Source organism: Pseudopodoces humilis, chromosome 24 (genome assembly GCF_049639895.1).
Source record: "Pseudopodoces humilis isolate 2021_Gansu_Grassland_sample_001 chromosome 24, ASM4963989v1, whole genome shotgun sequence".
NCBI lineage: Eukaryota > Metazoa > Chordata > Aves > Passeriformes > Paridae > Pseudopodoces > Pseudopodoces humilis.
This window is the reverse complement of record NC_142223.1, coordinates 7,704,288-7,721,852: the sequence shown is the minus strand read 5'-3', so window position 1 is coordinate 7,721,852 and position 17,565 is coordinate 7,704,288. Positions and strand designations below refer to the sequence as shown.

General features: G+C 48.0%; 2 pseudogenes; both read left to right on the top strand.

Annotated features, from left to right (window-relative positions):
- Nucleotides 1-346: 346 nt before the first annotated feature.
- LOC106628568 (uncharacterized) lies at nucleotides 347-8,248 on the top strand (annotated as a pseudogene).
- An 892-nt stretch (nucleotides 8,249-9,140) lies between these two features.
- LOC148182615 (uncharacterized) lies at nucleotides 9,141-10,400 on the top strand (annotated as a pseudogene).
- Nucleotides 10,401-17,565: the final 7,165 nt, after the last annotated feature.

Below are 17,565 nucleotides of genomic sequence, written 5' to 3'. Positions count from 1 at the left end.
CTTCCTCCCAAGGTAGAGACTGATGCTCCCAGGGTGAGCACTCCCGGTGAAATAGCCAGGTCTCCCAGCCCTGCAGTTTAAAAATGACCACAGACACACAGAGAGAACCATAGACAGGTAAGAAAGAAATGCTCCGTGAGGCGAGGCTGGTTTGAACAGCTGCATCCTGGGCACTGCTTTGCCGTCTCCCATCACCCAGCTCTGCAGCCAAGAGGCCCCTGTGGTCTGTAGCACCCGCCTGGTGCACGTGGGACCGCTCGGGGAAGGCGGCCAGAGCAGGTCGTACTGGGGACCCGGGTGCAGCAGCCACGTAGAAATGCTGTGAGGTCCAGAGACACTGAGCGGTATGGCCAGCCTGGGTCACAGCCACGCTGGAAAGAGAGTGGGAGCTGAGAGTACGGGATGGGATCATACTTGGTTCCAAGGCAGGTAAATTCCCCACCTTTTTTTCTTATTACTTTGAACTTTAACAGCATCAAACACTTTGTGCTTCTCTGCGTTTAACATACAGTTTTCCAGTGAGTTGGCTGCGCATGGTTTTTCTCTGTTTCACCACAAAATCGGTTGTTGGATCTTTTGGATCAAATCCCAACATCTTCCTTTACTAGTGGATTAGGAAGGAAAATGTTGAAATATGCCTATAAAATACCTGTGAAAAAAAATCAAAAAGGGTTGGGGGGGGGCGAGTTTTTAAAATGCAAGTAATCAGATTTCACTCCAATGAACTTCACTGTTCAGTGAAATGGTATGATAATGAAATCATCACATATACACACACACACAATATAACTGTAATACATCTACTAGACACATCTCAATTATATACTCGATTATATAATGGCTTACACAATTCATAAACAACTATGGGCCAAAAATCATATTCCAAAGATCAATTCCTGTCCTTTGCCAATACCTACCGTTAAAACCAGAACAACTCCACAGGTTTTTGGATTTTGCATCCAGCCCTCCCAGGGAATTTCCTGGCAGCTTGGGGTCCTCTCTGGGCAAGGGTACCCAGCACGAGCCCTCCCCATTCCCCGCTCACCTTGCTCCTCCAGCACAGCGTGTGCCTCCCGCTTGCGGGGACCTCGGTGTGCCCCAAGGGACACGGGAGCCCCCCAGTCTCCACCCCGTCCCCCTCAGCCTTTGCTCCTCACCCCCAAAGAAGGCACAGAACAACTCCAGCTGCCCTGGACAGCAGCACCTTGCTTTATTGGAACTCTGTCCAGGTATAGACCCCTCCCAAAATGGAGCTCTGCTGCAAAAAGAAAGGGGGGCAGGTCCCAGAAATCCCTCCCCAGAACCCCCGGGCACAGGCCAGAGGCAGAAAGAGGGAGTGGTGGCAGAGAGGACAGAGGAACGGCGCAGCTCGGTTCTGCACGGCCCAGCCCGCTTCACCCCGGCCCGGCTCGGTCCGGCCCGGCTCGGTCCGGCCCGGCCCGCTTCGCCCCGGCCCGGCCCGCTTAGCCCTGGCCCGGCCCGGCTCGCCCGGCCCGCTTCGCCCCGGCACGACCCGCCCGGCCCGGCCCGGCTCAGTTCGGCCCGCTTCGCGCCAGCCCGGCCCGGCCTGCTTTGCTCCGGCCCGCCCGGCCCGGTTCGGCTCGGTTCGGCCCGGACCGCTTCGCACCGGCCCGGCCCGGCCCGCCCGGCCCGCTTTGCTCCGGCCCGCCCGGCCCGGTTCGCCCCGGCCCGGCCCGGCCCGCTTTGCTCCGGCCTGCCCGGCCCGGTTCGGCTCGGTTCGGCCTGAACTGCCCGGCCCGCTTCTTGCCAGCCCGGCCCAGCCCGCTTTGCTCCGGCCCGCCCAGCCCGGTTCGGCTCGGTTCGGCCCGGCCGCCCGGCCCGCTTCGCGCTGGCCCAGTCTGCCCGGCCCGCTTTGCTCCGGCCAGGCCGGCGTGGTTCGGCTCGGTTCGGCCCGGCCCGCTTCGCCCTGGCCCGGCCCGGCCCGGTCCGCTTTGCCCCGGACCGGCCCGCCCGGCCCGCTTTGCTCCGGCCACGCCGGCCCGGTTCGGCTCGGTTCGGCCCGGCCCGCTTTGCTCCGGCCCGGCCGGCCCTGTTCGGCTCGGTTCGGCCTGAAACAAATAAAAATGCTTAACTAAAAGGGGTGTCTGACAAAACCAGACCGTGACACCCTAATTCACAAGAACAGGAAAAAGAGCCAGAGTGCAAGATGAGATAAGGAGCTGGAATACACAAGCGAGATGCAAAGACAAAGGCACCACAGGATAAAGGAGATTCCTCAAACCCTAAGCCGGAAGAAGCAGAAACGGATTTAAAGTTCCAAAAAAGGCGACCAAAGGACTGAAAGGGGCACGGGGCTAATTGTAATATGAAGGGAAGACAGGCGGGGTTAGAAAATTAATATGTATTAGGCGTATCGTGTAAACCTGGTCTGTAAAGGATAAAAAGGGGAAACCCAATCAAAAAGGGGTGCATGCTTTTTGGAGGAGATATCCCCCATGCACCTCAGCGCTGAATAAATTCATACCTGCTCTTATAACTACTCTGCGAGTTATAGGGTTCCTTTTATTCCGCACATCATTTTGGCAAGCCAGGTAGGAGTGTCTCTGTCTGGCTGCGGGAGCAGCCGAGGAGCGGATTCCCTGGTGCGCCCCCAGGACTTTCCGGGAGGGACCCCGAACCTCGGTTTGCTCACCGCGGGGACAGACAACAACCTGCCGGCCTGCGGATAAAGGTATGAATTAAATATTAAGGGAAGGGCTGCTAGTAAAGCGACCAGAGACGTCTGTCGTACAGCACTGTCCCTGTGGGCTTGCAAGCACCCGGCCAGGAGGGGCCGGGGACAGAGGGAAAGGGATCGATCCTGGCCGATAGCGCGGCCTATGAGGGGGGGTTTCTTGCTGAGCTGATAGAGCAGCCCGCTAGCGACTCTGGGGGTGAGTCAAGCGAACCCTTGTTTTGTGTGAATGCTAAGTCCGGACACGTTGAGTCACTGAGTGTGTTTGGTGTGTGAATGAGCGAGTGAGACGCACCAGAGGTGCGCAGTGAGTGTGGAGCTCTATCCGCGGTTCCGACCTCGGGCGACTGAGGCGGCCGGAGAAAAGCGAAGGGACTGGAGTCAGTGTGGGGCAAACCCAAATGTAAATGAGGAGTGTATGCTTGAGTGTGAAGTGATGTGATTAATATTTGTTTTAACCGCGGGTAGACGCTGGTATTGCTGCTCTAATAACCATCAGGGCATATACTTCACGTGCAAAGTGAAAACTTTGAAGTTTGTGTGTGAAAAGTCACATTGAGTGCCCACTAATTGCAATTGTGCGTAAGGAAAAGCTTGGGTAGAAACGGGACAGGACAAGAAAAGGAAACAATGGGCACTGGACAAAGTAAAGAAATCCCTAAAGCAAGTCCGCTGGGTTGTATTCTGGCACATTGGAAAAATATTGCTGGACATGGAGGAACTGAGAAGAAGAAAGATTTAATCAAATTCTGTAAGGACTGGTGGCCGCTGTATAAATTGGATGAGAGAGGGAAGTGGCCACCTAGTGGAACTTTGGACTATAACACGCTATTGCAACTCATGCTCTTTCTCAGGAGGGAAAGGAAATGGGCAGAGGTAACATATGCTGATATATTTTTCTCCCTTCAAAATCACCCCGAATGGCAAAGAGACTGTGGGATCAGGGCTCCCTCTGACCCTCTGGTATTGGCCCTGGAGAAGGAGAATAAGACTAAGAGGGGGAGGCTTAAACGGTGTTGTTCAGCATGTAGCATAGGGCAAAGATGCACAAAATCAGATAAGGTCTACCAGACTGTGGCCCAAGAACAAGATCTGGCAGACGATTTGCTTAAGCCTCCCCACATAAGACCAGAAAGGGAGGAAGATGAGGATGTGGACTCAGGGGATGTAGACACCCCTCCGATTGCACACCGCACTAGACAACAGACACACATATTACAGGCACCGCTGCGAGAGGCAGTGGCACCAGAGGGAGGAGTGGTATTAGTTAAGGTTCCCTTCTCCACAATCGATTTGGAGGCATGGGAGAAGGTTGCAAAAAATTACCACAATGATCCAGTTAACACAGCTAAACGTCTGCGATATATAATAAAACAACCCAATCCAGACTAGAGTGATATGCAATTATTATGGGATGCACTGACCGAGACAGAAAAACAATTAATTATAAAAACGGCAGGAGATCTGGCAGAAGATTATTATAAAACCCAACAATTGGATGTGAAAGATTATTTCCCACTCCAAAACCCACAGTGGGATCCAAACAAATTAGCAGAATTAAAAAAACTAGAAAGCTATCAGGAGTGGATCGCAAAGGGGATGGAAAGAGCCATCCCCAAAACTATAAATTGGTCAACTTTATATGCAATCAGGCAGGGTCCCTCTGAGTCACCATCCGAATTCCTCGAAAAATTAAGAGATGCTATGCGCCGTCACACATCACTAGACCCTGGGTCTGAAGTAGAGATACAGCAGTTAGTTAATTTATTCCTGGGGCAGTCTACAGGTGACATAAGGCGTAAACTCCAAAAGCTTCGTGGGGCAGATGGGAGGAACTTAGAGACTTTGTTAAATGAGGCATGGAGAGTTTTTAGTAACCGAGAAGAAAGATATAAACAAAGAATGAGGAAGTTTGTAGCTGTTGTAAGTGAAGGAGAGAGAGGAAAACGTGGACAGAGATCATATAGACAAGGCCCGTCCCGACTGGGCAGAGACCAGTGTGCCATCTGTAAGAAATATGGTCACTGGAAAAATCAGTGCCCAGAGCGGAGACAGGGTGGCTTCCAGGAAAAGGGAGACCGAGAAAAAGAGAAAATGATTGCATATGAAGATTGAAGAGGACCGGTAGATCTCACCCCAGAAGATCCACTGGTTATAAAATTGAAACTGGGGGAAAGGGAGAAAGAGGTGGAATTTCTAGTTGACACGGGGGCAACATATTCAGCCTTGAATAAGACTTTGGCACCCGTGAGGAAGGATTATGCTACAGTAATAAGAGCAACTGGTCAACCTGAAAAAGCATATTTTTGCAAGCCATTAAAATATGAGCTTGGAAAGCAATGGAGTATTCATAAATTCCTATATCTGCCTAGATCCCCGAGACATCTGTTGGGTAGAGACTTATTAGAACAATTACAAGTAACTATTAAATTTAAAAACGGAGAGGTTATTCTGGAGGTAAATGATGAACAGTACATAGAGGCATTGAGTTTAATGTTGACAGCCGTCCACACAGAGGGAGAAATTAGTGAAGAAATAATAAATCAAGTATTTCCTGGAGTGTGGGCCTCCAATGTACCAGAGAGAGCGAAAAATGCACTCCCAATATTAATCAAACTCAAGGAAAGAAGACAACCAGTTAGAATTAAACAGTATCCCCTGAAAAGAGAAGATAGGGAAGGAATTAGTCCCATAATTGAAGACTTTTTGCAGTTAGGCTTGTTAAAAGAGTGCCCATCTGAGTTCAATACTCCCATTTTGCCAGTCCGGAAACGTGATGGGTCATACCGGATAGTACAAGATCTAAGGGCTGTTAACAAAATAACTGAGGATCTCTATCCTGTAGTCGCAAACCCATACACTCTACTAACGTGCCTGACACCCGAGCTAACTTAGTTTACTGTTTTAGACTTGAAAGATGCCTTCTTTTGCCTCCCTATCCATGAGGACAGCCAGAAAATTTTTGCATTTGAATGGGAGAACCCCAAAAGTGGGCGCAAATCCCAGCTCACCTGGACTGTATTGCCTCAAGGATTTAAAAACTCTCCTACTCTGTTTAGAGAGCAACTTGCCAAGGATCTAGAATCCTGAGAAGCTCCCCCAGAAGAAGGAAAGATATTGCAATACGTAGATGACGTCCTCATAGCCACCCAGACAAAAGAGGCATGCATAGCCTGGACTGTAAGCCTGCTAAACTTTCTAAGACTTCAGGGATACAGGGTATCAAAGAAAAAGGCCCAAGTAGTGAAGCCAAAAGTAATTTATCTAGGTTATGAGATCAGTGCTAGACAGTGGACTCTAGGGCAAGATCGCAAAGAAGCGATATGCCAAACCCCAAAACCTCAAACAGTGAAGGAGCTGTGAACATTCTTAAGAATGACAAGATAGTGCAGACTACGGATACACAGCTACGGGTTGCTTGTGAAACCTCTGCATGCGCTCATTACAAGTGAGAACAGAGAACTCCAGTGGACAAAAGAGGCCACACAAGCCTTCCACCAGCTGAAGAATGCCCTAATGTCGGCCCCAGCGCTTAGACTCCCGGATGTAAGTAAACCGTTCTTCCTGTTTTCCCATGAGAAGCGAGGAATTGCCCTGGGAATACTGGCCCAAGACTTGGGTCCGTACCGAAGAGCAGTTGCTTACTTCTCCAAACAGCTAGATGCAACAGCCAAGGGATGGCCAAGATGCCTTAGAGCTGTTGCTGCAGTGGTGCAAAATATTCAAGAAGCACGCAAATTCACCCTGGGCCAGAAGATGACTGTACTGGTGTCTCACACAGTGTCTGCAGTCCTGGAAGTAAAGGGCGGGCACTGGCTTTCCCCACAAAAGTTCCTGAAATACCAAGCCATCATAGTAGAACAAGATGATGTAAAGATAGTTGTAACTAACATTATCAACCCAGCTTCTTTTCTCAGTAGAAATCAAGGGGAGCCGGTGCACCACGACTGCCTGGAGACCATCGAAGCTTCCTACTCCAGCCGCCCAGACCTGAAAGACACCCCGCTGGATGATGCGGAAACCTGGTTCACTGATGAGAGCAGCTACATCATCAGTGGAAAGCGACACGCCGGGTATGCAGTTACCACCTGCAAAGAGGTAATAGAATCTGGACCCTTGCCAACGGATACCTCTGCACAAAAGGCAGAGATCATCGCTCTAACCCGTGCCCTGGAGATTGCAAAGAGAAAGAAAATAAACATCTATACAGACTCGAGATATGCATTTGGAGTTGTACATGCACATGGGGCCATCTAGAAAGAAAGAGGATTGTTAAACTCAAAAGAGAAAAACATCAAATATGCGCAAGAGATATTGCAGCTACTAGAAGCAGTCCAGCTACCTAAGCAGGTAGCAATTATGCACATTAAGGCACACCAGAAGGTGAGCTCAGAATTGGATGAAAGAAACAAGCTGGCGGAGAGAGAGGCAAAAGAAGCAGCAAAAGGTGAGATAACAATTGAGAGAGCCTTAATTCCTGATGGACAGATCTCCCTCGAAAGTAAGCCAGTATATACTAGAAAAGATAGAAAACTAATTCAAGATCAAGGGGGAAAATATAACCAAGAGAGATGGGCTATTACCGCAGAAAGGACAACAGTCATCCCTTCTCATTTGTTATGGTCACTAGTAAGAGAAGAGCACCAGAAAACACACTGGAGAATAGATCCCCTGTATAGCTATCTAATTGAAAGGATTACTGCCAGAAATTTATACTCTACTGTCATTCAAGTAACTCGACAGTGTGACATTTGCCTCCAGACTAAACCTAAGAATACCCCCAAACCAAAACTTGGTCAAATTGGAAAAGGCCATGGGCCTGGACAACAATGGCAAATTGACTTCTCAGAACTCCCAAGAAAAGGGGAGTATCGATATTTGCTAGTTTTAACAGATACCTTTTCAGGGTGGCCAGAGGCTTTTCCAACCAGGACTGCCAAAGCCCGGGAGGTAACCAAGGTATTGCTACAAGAGGTAATACCACGCTTCGGGGTTCCAGCCACAATATCTTCAGACAGGGGGCCACATTTTATCTCAAAAATAGTACAACAAACCAGTCGACATCTGGGGATAGATTGGGAGCTCCATACCCCTTATCGCCCCCCGTCAAGTGGCCAAGTAGAAAAAATGAATCTTTTAATTAAACAGCAAATTGTGAGGCTGGGACAAGAAGCTAATTTACCTTGGCCCCAATCTCTCCCACTGGCATTGATGCGGATCCGAACCAAGCCCAGAGCCAAAGAAAAACTAAGTCCCTTTGAAATGCTTTATGGGAGACCATATGGTATGCAAAAGGGATTGTCTACCCAAGTGGGGGAGGAGAGGCTGACTGCCTATATGATAGCCCTAGGCAAACAGCTCAAAACAATTGAGAAACATGTGGCTGGAACCCGGAGCAGAGGGCTGGATGGGCCAGTGCATGACATACAGCCTGGAGATTATGTGTATGTTAAGTCTCTTACAGAAAAAACTTTAGAACCACAGTGGGAAGGACCATTCCAGGTGATCCTCACCACCTTCACTGCAGATAAGATCAAGGAACAGAGCGCCTAGATTCACCATTCTCGAGTGAAGAAAGCTCCAGAAGCCCCTTGGAAAGTAACACTGGGTGACAATGAACTGAAACTAAAACTTACTAGAGCAAAATGAATACATTGCAGTTGGGAGCATTCCATGATTTAGCTTGCAAAAACCTAGTCAATAAAGTCAGTCTGTTTTACTTGTAACCACAAGTGTAATTCAAGAATTGGAAAGCACCTCTAGCCAGAAAAATGCTGAATGGCCTTGGTCCCAAGCTTTCATTCAATCCACTGGATTCATGGGAAAACACTCTGATATAAGAAATTTAAACCTATCAACCGTAGTTATGCATGAAAACCAGATATATAAAAAGCAAGAATGGCAAAAACAAAGGCTATGGACCCTTCAAGGGACTATTGGAGAAGTAATCAGGGTAGGATGCCGGATGATTAATGGGACTAGCTATGAAAAGGCAGTCCAAATTAGTGTTTCAGCTTCTCCTACGGGCAAGCACTGGGAAGTTTGTGACCATTTAAGTAAATTGGATTGTTGGTATAATTTTACATTAGTACAAACAGTAGATGTGGTCTGCCTCTGGGGTTGTGGGGATAAAGGGTTAACATTCAAGTTTAGAATGAAAGCCGTGCCTATTGCAATGACCAAATCAACTGTAACCCAAGCTCAGACCACACCATCTAAAGTTAAACCTAAGATTGAACCTAAAATTTATGAAGTTGGTCCATATGTAATACGGAATACAGGACAACAACAACTGTTATTTAATCCAGAGTGGTCTCTCAAGCGTATTGAATTACTAATGCAAACTAACATCTCTGAGATTCAGCCAGCCTGTTCCTCTTTCCTAAAGACATCATCTGAGGGCTGGGCAACATGGTTACAAAAGCAGATACACTTCAGGGGCAGAATGAGAAGGGACTTAACTGGAACATTAGGAACAGAGTTAAGAGTATTAAATGGAATTGATTCAGAAATATTAATGAATAAATTAGCGGCTGCAACAAGTGATTTGATGAAACTAAAACAGCCCCTACAATCCTCTTTATTATAACTAGGAACTAACCAATGAGAAGTTTCTAAAATATTACCAAAGTGGAAAGAGGCTGGGGACCAAGACCACAAGCTAATAATAAAAGCACTAAATATTGCCCAAAATAATGTGTCATTAGCCCTTAGCTGCATACAGGCACAATTATGGATGCAATCAATAGTTGCTTCAGTAATAAGAGAGGGAAGTGAAGGTGCTTTTCCAATTGAAATTAGGAAAATTGTCTAGGACAATGCAAATAATTTAGAAAGAAAACTTCAGTCTTGGTGGACTCTGGTAAATTTTACTTATGACCCTACCACCGAAATAGCTACTGCCTTTGTGCTGACTATACGTAATGCCACAATTTACAATATCCACCCTATTTTTGCATTAGGACTGAATCATGAAGGGGCAGTTCTCTACCCCTCAGAGCATAGAGCATGGGCCCGGTTGATGAATGGGGGGTGACAAACTGTGAATTTGGAATCTTGTGTTACCCGGGAACAACAAGGGTTTATCTGTGAGGCTAACACAATTGATGCACAAGACATATGTTTAGACACTGAGCAAAGCATCTGCCACTTCGAGATTCATCCTGATACTAGTCAGAAGAGTGTGCTTGTATATATTGGCCTAGGCTGTGTATGTCTAAGAACTGTGTGTGTTTCTGTAGAAATAGATGATAACAATGTAAATTTGCCTATTAAGAACCATTCTAACTTTTGTATTTGTAATTTTCTTAAAATTGTAGGGTGTGATTTTTTATATTCAGCACCGGTTACATCCCACCAGTTGATAAGATCTAACTATACAATACACCATAAATTATCACCTACACCCATTGGAATGAACCTGACATTAGTAAAACAGCTAATGAACCACCAAGATTTGGCAAAAATCCTGAAAGAGATCCAGGAAAACGGGCAAAAGACTCTGATTACTGTCTATCATGATACGAAAGAAATAAGCAAAGTATTACAAAGAGTAAACCAAGGCACAAATCATCACTGGTGGGATGCATTCTTTAGATGGTCACCAACTGCAACTGAGATTTTGAACACACTTTGCCACCCTATCATTATAATACTAGCATTAGTAGGTATAAGTCTGGTGCTATCAATTGCAATGCTTGTTTAGAACTGGAGGATGTTAAAACGGATAGCAGTACTGACTTCCCTAGCAGCAGCATATGGTAATGCAATGAGGGATACATACCGAAGAGAGCAAGCTGTAAAAATAGACTGAAAAATAAAAGGGCATTGGTATTGCTAAGTAAAAGAATTTACTAATTTTCTAGAAAAGGGGGGACTGAAACAAATAAAAATGCTTAACTAAAAGGGGTGTCTGACAAAACCAGACCATGACACCCTAATTCACAAGAACAGGAAAAAGAGCCAGAGTGCAAGATGAGATAAGGAGCTGGAATACACAAGCGAGATGCAAAGACAAAGGCACCACAGGATAAAGGAGATTCCTCAAACCCTAAGCCGGAAGAAGCAGAAACGGATTTAAAGTTCCAAAAAAGGCGACCAAAGGACTGAAAGGGGCACGGGGCTAATTGTAATATGAAGGGAAGACAGGCGGGGTTAGAAAATTAATATGTATTAGGCGTATCGTGTAAACCTGGTCTGTAAAGGATAAAAAGGGGAAACCCAATCAAAAAGGGGTGCATGCTTTTTGGAGGAGATATCCCCCATGCACCTCAGCGCTGAATAAATTCATTCCTGCTCTTATAACTACTCTGCGAGTTATAGGGTTCCTTTTATTCCGCACATCAGGCCCGGCCCGGCCCCCCCGGCCCGCTTTGCTCTGGCCTGCCCGGCCCGGTTCGGCTCGGTTCGGCCCGGCCTGCTTCGCCCCAGCCTGGCCCGGCTGGCCCGCTTCGCCCCGGCCCGGCCGACCCGGTTCGGCTCGGTTCGGCCCGCCCGGCCCGCTTCGGCTTGCCTCGGCCTGGCCCGCCCCGCTTCGGCCCGCTTCGGCTTGGCCTGGCTCGGCACGGCCCGGCTCGGCACGGCACGGCCCGGCACGGCCCGGCTCGGCACGGCACGGCCCGGCTCGGCACGGCACAGCTCGGCTCGGCTCGGCACGGCTCGGCTCGGCTCGGCCCGGCCCGCCCGGCCCACTTTGGCTCGGCCCGGCTCGGTCCGCCCGGGCCGTTTCGGCTCGTTTCGGCTCGCCTCGGCTCCGCCCGGCCCCCCTCGGCCCGCTTCGCCCCGGCCCGGCCCGGCCCGCCCCGGTCCGCCTGGGCCGCTTCGCCTCGGCCCGGCTCGGCCCGCTTCGCCTCGGCCCGGCTTGGTCGGCCCGGGCCGCTTCGGCTCGCCTCGGCCCCGCCCGGTTCCGCTAGACTCGGCCCGGCCCGGCTCGGAGCACAGCTGCAGTACCGGTCTGTGGCCACAAGGCGGCAGCACTGCCGAAGAGCTCAGCCCGGGGCTGGGCGGGGCGCGGCCCCGCACGTGCAGAGAAGTGAGGCAAGAAACAACGCGTGCAACCCCCTTCCAAAAACTCTCCTACAAGGAACGCCCCAAAAAACCCCCCATCGAAACTTAGCAAGCCCTGCCTCTAACCAAATAAAAACCAAAAATTTATTTAAATATATTTAATATCTATTTCTATCATATTTATCTTCTGTATTTATTATACACATATATAATGCATAATAGATATTAAAATATATTAACATCTATCCATATATTTTTCATACTGAATATTAATCCACTTGTATATGTTTGTTACTAGTATTTATTTCTTTTTTATGTCTATATATATCTCCCTATATTTATATCTTTATAATAGATTTCTATATTTTCATTTCTATATTGTTTATTTAAAAGCCCTGCCTGTAACCAAATAAAAAAAAAAATCCCCTTCACCTTAAATGGTTATTTAACTATTTTTAATGCTTATTTTTATCAAATTTATATTCATATTTATATACTATATTGAACTAGCCCAGGGGCACCGGGACCGGCCCGAAGGGACCCCGGCGGTGCCCGAGCCCCGCGCCCGGAGCGGGCGGAGCGGCCGGGACGGACACAGCTCCGCACCGCAGCTCCCGCCTGCCGGCCCGGCAGAGCTCGCCTCGCCTCAGCACGGCTCTGCCGCTCCCCAGGGGCTGCCCAGCCGCCAAATTCCCGCTGCACCTCAGCAATTCCCCAGGGAATGCCAGGAGTGCTCCCGTGCAAGACGTTTGGTGCCAGGGGACAGAAGCGCCCTCAAATGCAGCGGCACAGCCCGATGTAAAGCCGCTGATAAGTGTGTGCTCCACCCTTCAATTTAATCCCCTACAACAGCAGAAAAGGAGGGATTTTCCTCAAATTAAATCCCTCAAATGACGGGAAAAGGGGGATTTTTACCACAATCCAAACCCTTATAAAGGCAGACAACCGGGCTTCCTCCTCAGTTTAAACCGCAGGATGATGACAATGAGGGAGGTACTCTCAAATCAAACCCATTATATGGCATCAATATTCTTCCCCTTCCAATTAAAATCGACCAAAGGGATTCCCTGTCGACTGATATACCTAACACCCGGAAAAAAGGCAGGTTTTCCTCCTATCTGTACCCTCAAAATCACAGGTGAAAGGGGACTCCCCCCAGTTTAAACACAGACAATAATGGAGGAGCAGTTTCTTCCCTCAATTTTATCTCCTTTATCCTGATAGCCCCCATTTTTTTTTTCTGAGGGGACGGGGGAGAGAATGCCAAAATGAAATCAAAAGGGGGAAGAAGAAAAGTCCCCCCTTGCAAATCCACGCTGGCTCATCTGCTGTTTATTGGCACAAAGGTTTGTCCCTTGACACCTCCTTTAAGCAATGCTCCGCATCCAAGTGCATCCAGGTGATCCCCCAGACCCTACAAGATGCTCCCAACATCATTCCATGAGACACCTCCGTGAGCCCACCATAAACCCCCCTCACATACCTAAGTGAACTGAGGGAAACCCTCCCCCTAAAACATCCCCAGGCAGGACCCGCTCCCTCCTCATCATCGCTGCTCACACCTGGGGCTTCCCTGAGCCCTCATCATCCTCACAGCTCAGTTTGTGCTGTTGCCACCCCAAGAGTGAGGGCAGGGGCAGAATGAACTTGTTGCTCATTCCCTGCACCTGACACACTGGGGCACCAGGCTTTCCTCGCTATGGATGAGGACACCTCTCCTCCTCCTGGTGCCCAAGGCTGGAAATGGAATTCCACCTCCACAATTCCATGTGTCTGAGTTTCATAATTCCCAATGTAATTCCCCATGGATCATAAGCCATCACCTGCCGCGGCGACGGAAAGCCCGGAGCACTGCGACTTCTCTGGAGACAGCCCTGAAAAGGGCTGGGCTGAAGCACGTGTGAGCAGCTTCGAGGAGTCGAGTGATTTCAGCTCAGCTCAGCAGCAGTCAAGTGATTCCAGCTCAGCTCAGCAGCAGTCGAGTGATTCCAGCTCAGCTCAGCAGCGGCGTGACACAGGAAGCAGGGACGAGAAAGCTGGTCCAGCGTTCCGCTAAGCACAAACCTTTATTCAGGCAGAGTTTCGGCGAAGGGAGCCAGCAACAGCTAATCTCCCGAACAGGGAAAAACCCGGGATATTTATAGGAGAGGAGAGGGGCGGGGGGAAGCCCGAGATACCTGTATCGGGGTGGGACAGCAGGGGGGAACACCAATGGGGCACAACAGTTTAGCATAACTAACTCAAAGAGCCCTGGGAGCGATACATTGTCTCTCTCTGAGTGAAAGGTGTCTTGCCTCCAGGAGAGAGCCAGGATCTCAGGCTCAGCAGCATCCTCCGTACCCACAATCACCTCCAATTTTTCCTCTAGAATCACTGCTGACTTGCCTTTCTGTGGAAGTGTTTGACACATCGATGCAGAGTTCAGGGGCTTGTTTATGGCTTATCCTGACGAGCACAAATGAAATCCAAACACCCAGAATTAGAGGGAAATATGGATAAAGTTTAGAAATACTCCTCTTCCCTGCAACTCCCTGGCATTGACCTCCAACTTGTGACCCTTCACCTTTGACCCTGACCCTTGACCTTTTACTCTTAACCTCTGAATTTTGACCCTTTCTGCTCTTTGAAGTTTGATTCCCTGATAATTGACCTTGGACCACACAACCTTGAAAAATTAACCCATAACATTGGACCTTGGACCCTTTACTCTTGATCTTTGAACCCTGACCATTCACATGTGACCCTTGAACTTTGAATCCCCTGACTTTTCACTTTAACCATTGACCCCTGATCTCTGAGCTTTTGCCCTTGACCTCAGCCCTTTAATATTAAAGCACTGTATTTAAATATTTTTTTTAAACTTAGATTTATAGTTATTTATATTTTATACATATTCTTATATATAATATAGATTATATTACAATAACATACATAATATTACTTATATTTTGTGTGCATATTTATTTACGTCTATATTATAGATTTTCTATTGATATATGTATTTCTATTTCTAAATTTATAAATTTATTATGAATTTATATATTTCTCTTTATATTTTTCTATTTTTATGGGTTTCTTTAAATTTCTATTTGTTGTTATTTTAAACTATGTAGATTCATTAACCTAACACATCAGAATGACAAAAATATAAAGCATTAGTCAACACTGGTACGCCGTACACACTAATCTCTATGGAACTTATACATATGAATTTCAATCTGTAGACTTTAATATGTGATTTTACATGTATTTTATACACTAATTTACACACAATTAATACATGTGGAAACCAAACCTATTTCTGTTACGGACAAAACAAAATCATAACACTAGAGGGCCAATACCTATAAAAAAACCAGAACAACTCCACAGGTTTTTGGATTCTGCATCCAGCCCTCCCAGGGAATTTCCTGGCAGCTTGGGGTCCTCTCTGGGCAAGGGTACCCAGCACGAGCCCTCCCCATTCCCCGCTCACCTTGCTCCTCCAGCACAGCGTGTGCCTCCCTCTCGCAGGGACCTCGGCGTGCCCCAAGGGACACGGGAGCCCCCCAGTCTCCACCCCGTCCCCCTCAGCCTTTGCTCCTCACCCCCAAAGAAGGCAGAGAACAACTCCAACTGCCCTGGACAGCAGCACCTTGCTTTATTGGAAGCCCTTCTAGGTCTAGACCCCCTCCCAAAAAGGAGCTCTACTGCAACAAGAAAGGGGGGCAGGTCCCAGAAATACCTTCCTGGAATTTTGACCCCTGACCTTTGACCCCTGACCTTTTGACCCCAGACCCATGACCTCCTGACCCCCTGACCCCAACCTTTGACCCCGTGACCTTTGATATGTGACCCCATGGCCTTTGACCCCTGACATTTGACCTTTGACCCCTGTCATTTGACATTTAACCCCCATGACCTTTGACTCTGTAAGCTTTGACCCCATGAGCTTTGACCTTTGACCTCATGACCTTTGACCCCGTGGCCTTTGACCCATGACCTTTGGCCTTTGACCTTTGACCTGCGATCCCGGGACCTTTGATTGCATGACCTTTGCCCTTTGACCTTCGTGACCTTTGACCCCGTGACCTTTGACTTTTGACCTCGTGACCTATGCCCTTTGACCCCGTGACCTTTGACCAGTGATTGTTGACCCCTTACCCCATGACCTTTGACATTTGAGACTGTGAGCTTTGACTCTTGATCTTTGACTGTGACCTTTGACCCCTGACCTTTGGATCTCCTGACCTTTGATCACGACCTTTGACATCTGACCTTTTACCCCCTGACCTTTGACCCCCTGACCTTATTCATAACACTAACCCTTGAAATGGTGGTGGTTGTGTTTTTCTGGTTCAGATTTGGTGCTGTGCATTTATTTTTAGTTAACTATGGTGGTGCATGTGTATTTCTGGTTCGATATGCTGGTCTGCAGATGCATTTTGGGTTGAATATGGTGATGTGCCTTTATTTGTGGTTAAAAATGGTTGTGCTCATGCATTTCTGGTCAAATGTGGTGCTGCACATTTGTGTGGTTTTCGGATGCTGTGCCATGCGTGTTTTGGCGGCCACGTGTGGTGTGGCTTTTTTGGAGGGTTGTGTGGGTTGGTTAGTGGATGGTATGGTGGTGCGCATGTGCCGATGAGGTGTGGTGGATTAAGGTGGCTGCCGTGATGGATTTCTGGTCACTACTGCAGTGCCTGTGACGGGGGTTCCCGCTGGTGCTGCGCCTGCCAGATTGCCAGTGGTTGTGACTGATCGTGTGTTTGTGTGAGGGGTTTTTTGTTGTGCTGCTGTTGGGGGGATGTGTGGGCGGTATTGTGCTTGTGTTCTTAAAGGGTTTTTTTGTTTTATTCATGAGTGATTTATTGGAAATTTTGGTAATATGATTTTGGTGAACATGGCAGCGGTGTTGCTGTCATCAGTGACATTGGGCTGGGGGTGGTGCTGGGGGGAAGAGCGGTGTGATGTTGTGGGGGGGGTGCTTAGGGGTGTGCTGTGGTGATGGGGGCTGTGCTAGGGGGTGTGCTGTGCTGATGGGGGGTGGTGCTTATGGGCAGGGTGGAGTGATGGAAGGTGGGGTGTGGACACAGGGTACTGTGCTCAGGGGAGGGGTGTCTGCTTGGGCATGGGGGGGGTGCAGAGGAGGGGGATATGCTTGGGCATGGGGTGCTGTGATGGGTGGTGGAACTGGTTGTGTAGGGGTAATTGGGGTATTAGGTGGTGGTAGAGTTTGGGTGGTTTTAATATGGGTGGGTTAGGTTGTCACAGTAGGTCAGTATGGATGTGCAGGGGTATTTAGGGTCTGTATATAGTACATATGAAAAGAATAAAAACTATAGATCTGGTGCAGCAGTAGAAGGTTTCAGCCTCCTAGGGAGTAAATGGTATTGATTTATAATTAAATTGGTTTTTTACTCCCCCAGAGACTGAATGTTTCTACTGCTGCTTTTTTAAATTTAAAGCTAGAAAGGAAAACAAGAAGTTAGAGAGGAAAAATACAGTTTACTTCTTTTCACTCAAACTTAGAGTTCAAGTGAAAAGAAATAAAGTGAAAAGACAAACTCTCTTTTCTCTCTAACTCAGAGTTAGAGGGAAAAGAAACAGAGTTAGAGTGCAAAGAAATAGAGGGACAGTGAAAAGAAACAAACTCAATTTCTTTTCTCTCCAAGTCAGAGGGAAAGGAAGCAGAGGCAATTTCTGTTCACTGTAACTCTGAGTTACAGTAGAAAGAAATCAACTCAATTTCCTTTCTGTCTACCTTGGGGGTAAAGGGAAAGGAAGTAGAGTTGGAATGAAAAGAAATCTCTCTAACTCTGAAAGAAAGGAAAGAGGGTTAGACTTGGAGAGAAAAGAAACAAAAATGTGGTGAGCAACAGTGA